The sequence below is a fragment of the Bidens hawaiensis genome, unplaced genomic scaffold (assembly GCF_021521415.1).
Source record: "Bidens hawaiensis isolate Kalapana, Puna unplaced genomic scaffold, B.hawaiensis_p1.1 tig00031336_1, whole genome shotgun sequence".
Taxonomy (NCBI): Eukaryota; Viridiplantae; Streptophyta; class Magnoliopsida; order Asterales; family Asteraceae; genus Bidens; species Bidens hawaiensis.
In genome coordinates this window covers 204,162-213,733 of record NW_027495275.1, presented here as the reverse complement: position 1 = coordinate 213,733, position 9,572 = coordinate 204,162, and the positions used below count along the sequence as shown (strand labels likewise).

The 9,572-nt window shown below is 34.3% G+C and overlaps 1 pseudogene; it reads right to left on the bottom strand.

The window, feature by feature from the left end:
- Window positions 1-3,998: 3,998 nt before the first annotated feature.
- LOC143581976 (protein ROH1D pseudogene) lies at window positions 3,999-5,504 on the bottom strand (annotated as a pseudogene).
- Between the last annotated feature and the right edge of the window lie 4,068 nt (window positions 5,505-9,572).

Below are 9,572 nucleotides of genomic sequence, written 5' to 3'. Positions count from 1 at the left end.
ATAAGGTCAGTCATAACAATTAGGTCATTAAACTTTTATTTTTGTTTCAATCCAAGATATTTTACCTGGATATCAGGTAATCTAAGTTTTTTTTTTATTTTTTAACTTTTCAATGTTTTTACTCTGCATAATAACTTTTAAAAGTGGTGAAAATTAGTAAAAAATGCGAAATATAATTTTAAAATTCTGAAAATTTGCAAAATAGTTCGAAAAATTGCAAAAATGTTCAAGTTTTTTTTTTTTGGAAAATTGCAACAAATTACAATACTTTTAGTTATATTGTTAATTTAGAGGTGGCAAATGGGTTGGGTTGGGTCGAAACGGGTCATGGGTCGGAACGGGGTATGGTCGAAACGGGTCACTTAAAAAAATGGTTGTTTTGGTTCAGGTCAGAACGGGTCAGGGTCAACAGGTTCAGGTTAGAACGGGTCAAGGTCGGAACGGGTCAAACCGGGTTTCGGTTCAGTTTTTTTTGACCAACGAATCAGTGCGTTTTCAACACGTTACAGCTCGTTTCAACAACAAAAGCTTGTTTAAGTGATTTTTCAGTTCGTTTCATCACTTAACAGCTCGTTTAAGCGATTTTTCAGTTCGTTTCAGCACCCAGCAGCTCGTTTAAGCGACTTTTCAGTTTGTTTCAGCACCTAACAACTTGTTTAAGCGATTTTTTCAGCTCGTTTAAGCGATTTTTAAGCTCACTTCAGCACCTAACAGCTCGTTTAAGCGATTTTTTTAGTTCGTTTCAGCACCTAACAGCTCGTTTAAGCGATTTTTCAGCTCGTTTCAGCACCTAACAGCTCGTTTAAGCGATTTTTCAGCTCGTTTCAGCACCTAACAGCTCGTTTAAGCGATTTTTCAGCTCGTTTCAGCACCTAACAGCTCGTTTAAGCGACTTTTCAGTTCGTTTCAGCACCTAACAGATCATTTAAGCAATTTTTTCAGTTCGTTTCAGCACCTAACAGCTCGTTTAAGCGATTTTTTCAGTTCCTTTCAGCATCTAACAACTCATTTAAGCGATTTTTCAATTCGTTTAAGCACCTAACAGCTCGTTTAAGCGACTTTTTCAGTTTGTTTCAGCACCTAACATCTCGTTTAAGCGATTTTTCAGTTTGTTTCAGCACTTAACAGCTTGTTTCAGCACGTTTTGACTAAAGTGAGTTGTTTTGGTTCGGGTCGGAACGGGTTAGGGTTAACAGGTTCGGGTCAGAACGGGTTCGGGTCGGAAAGGTCAAAACAGGGTTCGGGTCGTTTTTTTTTTGTTTTTTGTTTATTAAACGAGAATAACGGACGAAACGTTTTAGTTTTTTTTTTTTTACTTTTTTTTGTTTTTGTTTTATATTTTGAATCATGGCTTTTTTATTATTTTTTTTGAATTTTTTTGAGGGTTTTTTTAAAAAAAATCTCGATTACCTGCTATCCAGGTAAAATATCTAGGATTGGAACAAAAATGAAAGTTCAATGACCAGATTGGAACAAAAGTTTTATCAGTGATCTTATTAGAACAATTTTTAAAGTTGGTTACTATTTTTTGAAGTAATCCCTAAAAGATATAGAACACGACTTTACTTTTAAATAAGTCTATGTGGTGTAAAATGAGTTTCAAGCAAAATGGGCCATTTAAATCGAGGCATCATCAACCAAAACCTCATATTCGCAATAGCAAATGAAAAGAAACCCCAAAAATTAATTGTGGTATAAGCAAAATTGTTTTGAAACATGTTTGCTTCATTATTTTCTTATTATGTAATGTTCACTCTCACGTTACCAAACTCGTAAGCTGCGGCGATACCAAACAGAAGATAGACTAAAAAAAATATCGTGTTTGATAAACTGTCTACTTAAATATGTGAGTTAATTAAAAAAATAATAATAAAATAAAAAAACACGATAAATAAATCTTAAAACTAATTAAAGTAAAAGCAAACATAAAATGAAAATGTAAAAGTTAATAGCTTTTTTGGGGCATGATGTTTTAATTTGTTTGTGATTTTGACTTTTACGCTAATTCCACATATTATCTTCCATATATATAGTGGATGGAGTTAGTCATGCCGTCAAAACCATAATTTAACGTCAGATGTTCACTAGTTCAAGTGTTCCACTTTAAACTGAAAGAGTTATGGAACGTAATTCATGTGGGTAAAAAAACAACGATTTACTTTAATAGTTTAACATCATAAACTTAACTGAGGTAACAACAGTTCTATATCTTGTCAGAAACTTATATGTATAAAAGTATAAAAACAAACAATGGTCCAAGGCTTAATTGTCTTTATACCATCGAGGATTAGAAGACAAGGGCTAAATACATTTTCATTTAATATGTGGTGTTAAAATACTTAGATAAAAAATAATAATAATAATTGAGTTCATGGGTTGCCAAATCTTGGTCCTCACTCCTCACTCCTCCGGACTGGTCAAACATTGACCAAATCACCCCCTTGATATTGAAAAGAATGAAGACTACTTCTGTTTTTTCTTCTGTTATTTTACAAAATAAAATGTTTCTTTCAAAATTTAATATTATATTATTAAACAAAATATGTAATGGATCACATGTTATATACACCTGTGTGGTACTCGTATGACTACTTCATTTCGGATGGCTTTGCAAATGTTTCACTTTTTATGTTTATTAATCAGATATAATATGATATGAAATGATACGATACAATACAATAAATATAATTATGTTTTGGCTAATATAAGTATTTGGTCATCTACTTTCACTTAAAATAGAATAGTCACCTCTTCTAGTAATATTTGTATATTTATATGATATTTGACATGCTTTGCAAATTAAATATATTCCAATGGCCTTAGAATTAAATTATGATAACTATTATATATCAACTTAATTATGATATCTCTTGCTGTTGATAAAGTTTAAGCTAAAATATTCCATGTGATCATTTAATATATCAATTTATATTGGTTATGACATCACATTAGGTTTTTATGACATCACATAAGGTTAAGTTAGTCTTAATTTAAAGAATCACCATTCTTAATATTATCATAAACCTCATCTTAGGTTTATAAAAGAAACTTTGATTCTCATTCCATCAAAGACATATAAACACAAAAACCGACCCAAACCATTTAAACCGAAACAAATTGGTTGGTCTAACAATTTTGAGATGTATAATATATTTGTGAACCATCCTTATCTTTTCATAATTTTGCCAGATCATGAAAAATAGCCTTTTTTCCCCAAAAATATAGTCTTATCCGTTAAAGATGAATCTCATAGTTTTTTTTAACCTAAATGACCCTATATTAAACGGGATATTTAAAATCAGCATTGGGTGTATGCAGATTTTTTATTTTGGATCTAGAAATTTGTAATTTAGACGATGAATAATTATGCCTAAATTTATGGGTGTATATAGTCAAAGACAACTTTTAAAAAAGTTGAATTGAACTGGTCAAAATAGGTGTGTAATGAGTAGAGAAGGTTTCTTCTTGTCAACGTTCAACGATTGAAGATGTTGATGTATTAACTTCACTCCAATTCTTTATTCCAACAAGAAGTAAAACATTTTCTCGTGTCAACTTCAACCCAACCAAGACTCTCAATTACATAATCTTCACTCCTATCTCTCTCTAATTATATATTTAGTAAGGATTATACTTAGTAATTAAGATTCTTTATATGAGTCTTTATCTTAAATATAAACACTCACTTGATATTAGACTACTAGAGTGACAAACTTTAATCATGTAACGGCAAACAACAAGGATCGATTGTGATTTATCGAATGGGAACGAACCGAGATATGTTCGAAGGCGTAAAATTATGACTCTTTAGTAAAAACATCAAACAAAATTTCAAGATCATAACTCTAAACAATTATGAGTATAACCAAAACAAATCATCATTCTTATAGGAATGGCCAATTTTTTTTTTATTTTTTTAAAGTGACTAATGTATAGTAATCTTTTGACATTTACATCTTGACAATCCTTTCAAGATCATGCATTCTTGATAATTATACAAAAAAAAAAGTTCTTTTGTTGAAGTTTCAAATAAACCATGATCCATTTGCATCAAAAACAAAACAAACACAAACACAAATGGATTGAAAACCTCAAACCATTCATCATTCATGTCCTCTAGCCATCAAATCAAGCCCTTCGGTTCGACTCTTCACAATCCGATGAAACACATCCCTAACTTGCTTCTCCAACGGATCCAACCCGCTCTTCAACCCACCATAAACAACCCTCAACTCCTCCACTCGTCTCCTAACCTCTTCTTCCTTCTCTTCCCCAATCGGGAACCGAGTTGACTCGGTCAACTCATTCACAAACCCTACAAACTTCTCAACCGCGTGAATCTCCTTCAACAACCCACAACTATTCCTCCTCTCCCTCTTCTTCGCCTCTTCCATTATCCTATCGTGCAACGTCATAATCGACGCCCCCCACACGAACATTTTAGGAATATTAAAATGAGACTGCAACCCACGGTCCTGGCAAGGGATCGCCGCCACCAAGGCCCACATCACAAACAAGAACACGTAACTCATCGTGTACACAACCAACGCTAGCCCGTTACTCGCAACCACCTCACCCGTTTTTGGCGGGAAAACATTACTCCCGATCGCTTGAATTTGTTTCGAAGCCGACCAAGACCTCGAAACACTCCAAGACAACGATCTAAAATGTTTTAACGAATTATGTCTTTGCGAATCCTTATTATTATACTTCCCAAACGACCGGTTCCTAACCGCTATACTCGAATTCGACGCCTCTTTCTCGTCAACCATACCGAAGGTCAAATCGGCCAGCCCCTTTTTCGCGCGTCGAATTTGACCTTCACCGAGGCTTTTCTGATACTCCAACGCGCATACAACGATCTCTAACTGCTTATTCCACTGTCTAATCTGTTCAATTCCGTCTCTAACGGCGTTACAAATATCCAAACCCTTAACACTCCGATCATAATAATCAGACAGCAGTTTATCCAATGGCTGTTTATTCAAACCGGACTTATGATTAAATAATATCATTTTAAACTCCTCTTGAATACAGAGGAAAGCATCTAGAAGGTTTGAGATCCACGTCATCGACAGCAATTCATTCGAATTAACTGACGACAGCTCGTTAAACCTGTTGGCAACCTGCCGTTGAAACTGATCAATATCAGCATCATGATTTGTCGATTCATGGTCGATTGAATGAACAACTGGGTCACGCTTCATACTCAAAATAGACCGACCAAAGTTGGTGAAACTGGGGGACGATGAGGATTGATAATCGGTTCGCATTTTGTGATCACATTAACGGAACAAAACCCCCCAATTTTGGTTACGAAATTGGAATTGGGGTTTTACTGGATTGATGGAATTGAGGGCTGAAATTTGGGATTAGTGAAATTGAAGATGGATTGTGGAATGGGTATGAAGGAATTTGGGAAAGAAGAAAGGATTAAGGTTGAATTGAAGTGAAGAAGATGTGAAATTGAAGAGGGTGAGAGTGTTTGAAACCATAGTGGGTGAGGGATTATTTATATGGAGGGATGATGTGGGTTTTGGACCGCGTATTTTAGGGTGTGTTGAAAGCGTAAAGAAATATTATTTTAAATTTGGAGAGGGAGACATTTTCTTATTAGGCTGAGGGGTGTGGGGCTTCAACGGAGGCGCTAGAGCCCCTCCGTTCGCGTCCCCAGGCGCAACCACCACACCACCAGGCGCTATCGGGGGCGCTAGCAGGGCGCGAGCACGAAAAACAAAGCAGGCGTGATGGGTTAGCGGCTGCGGAGGGCATAAAGTGGCCTTGGGAAAAGACAAAAGAGCCGTTGGTAGTGTTTCAAAGAGCCGTTGGCTCTTATTTAATTTAAAAAAAAACATTTTTTCCCTATATAATACCCCATTTCATCCCATTTTTATACCACAACTTCAAACCTTCACCCAAAATCAATTCATCTTCTCAACTTTTTTTTAAAAAAATGTCGTTGTACTCGTCTGATTCCGACTCCTCCGAAGAGGATGATTTGCTTCTTCATGTAGGGGGAGTTTTGACCGCAACCGTGGTCGATCTCTTGCAAAATCAAGCCCATCAACCTCGAGTCCCGAGGGTTAGAGCACCACCTCGTGATCGTGATCGATCGGGTGCTAACGATACTTTAATTAGGCATTATTTTAGTCCTCAACCGGTATACGAGGAGTCGGATTTTCGAACTCGTTTCCGAATGAGCAGACAATTGTTCATGCGTATAGCAAGTGATTTATAGGCACGGTATCCCTTTTTTCAACAAAGGGAGGATGCTAGGGGTCTCCCCGGTTTTACCCCTCTTCAAAAATGCACGGCTGCTATCCGTCAATTAACGTACGGCATCTCGTCGGACGCTTTGGATGAGTATTTACAGATGTCGAAAAGGGTTGCACGTGAATCCCTTCATTTTTTCTGCCAAGGTAAAAAACATTAATTTTACTTTTTATTAAATATTTATTACATTTTGTAATATATATTATATGTTTATAGATTATTTTATATACGTAGGAGTCATATCGATTTACGCTCGGAGATATCTGCGTAAACCTACAATGTATGACATCCAACGCATATATGAGGTGCACGCAGAAAAACATGGTTTTTCTGGGATGCTATATAGCATCGATTGTACGCATGTTGGATGGGCTATGTGTCCAACGGCCTGGCGAGGTCAGTTCCACCGTGGTGATCATGAAGGGCCGACCCTTATACTTGAGGCGGCGGTGTCACAGGATCTTTGGTTTTGGCATGCTTTTTTTGGTGTTGCTGGGTCAAATAACGACCTTAATGTTATCGATCAGTCACATTTGATCAACGACCTTATCGACGGGGTTGAACCACCTCAATCTTTTGTTGCAAATGGAGAACTCTTCAAGTACGGGTACTATCTGGTCGATGGTATTTACAACGAATGGGCTTTGTTAGTTCAAGCTTTTACAGATCCAATCGCCGACAAACGGAAGTATTTTACGAAGAAGCAAGAGTCTGCTAGAAAAGATATTGAAAGAGCTTTTGGAGCTCTGAAAAACAATATTATGTTATGGCGAACCCGATACGTTATTGGACTCGGGAGAGGATAACGGACGTCGTCTACACGTGTCTGATCCTACACAACATGACGTTAGAAGACGAGGGCAAAGCTATCTGCCAAAACTACCAAGGTGACATTCCGCCACAACCGTCCACAATCAGTGATCAACAAAGACTTCATAACATAGCAAATATCAAGAGCCGTGAGATACACGGGGATCTTCGACATGAGTTGGTTGAACATTTGTGGGCGAGGCGACCCGATGATCTTGTATTAGATTAGTGTTATTATTAAGTATTATTGTTTGTTTAATTTTTAGTATGTTTTTTTTTGTAATTTGAATTTAAAAAAAAAATATGTGTTTTTTTAATAATTTATAAGTTTTTTTAATAATACGTTGTTTGAATACATTTATAAAAAAATAAAAAAAAAATTCGCTGGAGCCCCTGCTGGAGCCCCTCCACACCAGGGCCAGGGGCTCCAACACCCCCCTTATCCAGTTTCCCTCTCTGCCACACGTCATAATATTATTGGCTGGAGCCCCCACTAAAGCCCCCATTAGAGCCCCCTACACCCCTTAGCCTTATCTTTTTGGCTTTGCATTATTATGTTAGTATTTTACTATTTTAGTATTTGATTGATACCTTAGAAGTTCTAGAAAAATAGAACCATGCTCTAGTGTCACATATTTTTTGTGTACAAGTACAAATGTACAATACCGACTTTCGTTATAGCAAATGAAAGAGAAAACTCAGAAAACATGAAGTCATAATATGTCTAATTGAAATGACATCGAAGCGTGTTCGGTTTTCTGTTTTTTATTATTACTTAACTAAAAAATTAATGATTTTATTCTTTTTGGTTCTTACAATTTAAAATTTTATTTAGAAAATAGAACTTAAAAGAAAAAACATAAAAGAACAATTATTTTAAATTAATGTATCAGCACAATTTTCAATGAATCAATATTAATGTGCATTATAATATGAGTATCTAAATAATTAATACCTTTAATTAATTAATTTTAAAAGTGTTTAATGACTTTTTAATTAATTAATAGTTTTATGATTAAATAAAATAAATAAATGAATAGAATCGACATAGAATGTCTAGTAATGAATGATGGCCTTTTTAATTATATCATGTAGTAACAAACAAAGATATCATGTTCATGATACTTGGCCTAAATGGGTTTTTTATACAATGTTACTTCTATATATATTTTAGTTGTAAATTAACACATTAACAAGCTTATATTAACAATCAAACTGACAAGATATCAAACAAAAAACGAAGATGATTGTCCATGATATAATGACAAAGAAGAAAGAATCATTGCAAGTTTTTCCACAAACACTTATCCTTGTCGAGTGATTATGGCAAGTATCTTTGCACAAGTGAGGAACATGCATCTCGATTTCATCGTTTCCTCTTTCACATTTTCATAAACACCTTGGTTAACGCTAAAACATATTTCCATCTACTAAATACACCTAAAATTAGCTCTCAGAATGCAACATCAAGATACGTTTTTGTGACTTATTTTTATGGAATCTAGTGTGGTCGTTAAAATGGTCATTAAAATTATACCTTGAAGGATTATCTTAGAACCTATAGTGAGATGAAAAACATAACCAATGATGGAAGATTTGTAGTGAAAATGATAAATGTCTGACTTGTAAAATTTTGGGAACACTAACTGGAAACTGTTGTAAGACAACAATGATTTAGTTGGCATCTATAGAACGTGACCACATAGCTTCTAGCCTAATTGTATCATTGCATAGATTTGTGAGTGTAATTAAGGAGTTTATAAGTTAACCATTTAAAAACAATGGTTTAAACTTTAATTAAATCTCTTGGTTTTGGTTTTGATAAGGACTAACCTCAATGTCACTTGATATAATATTACATTAATAATTACCATATAAAATAGTAACCAAGTTTTGAAATTTTTCTAATCAGATTACTCATAAAATATTTTGTTTCAATCAGGTCACTAAAGTTTCCTCTGTATTTAGTCCTAGATATTTCACCTGGATTGCAGGTTTACATGTTTTTTTTAATTTATAAATAGTTTGACATTGTAAAATATTTTTTTAAAAATTTAACAAAATTAGTAATAATTGAGAAAAAGATTTAAATTGCGAAAAATACAAAAAAAGAAAAAAACCTGAAAAATAGCAAAAAAAAATCAGAATCTTTTTGCAATTTTTCAGTTTTTTTCTTTTTTTTTTTTGCAATTTTCCTGATTTCTATTTTGCAATTTTTCGCAATTTAAGTTTTTTTTATAAAAAAATATTTTGCAATGTCAAACTTTTTATAAATAAGAAAAAATTTGCATAACCTGCTATCCACGTAAAATATCTAAGATTAAAACTTAAAAAAACTTTAATTACCTGATTAAAACAAAACATTTTATAAGTGAGCAAATTGAAACAGTTTCAAAACTTGCTTACTATTCTATAGCCCCAGATACATATATGTATATCATCTTAAGTCACAGCTCAATATGATCAAGACATCAAAGCATAAGTTGAAG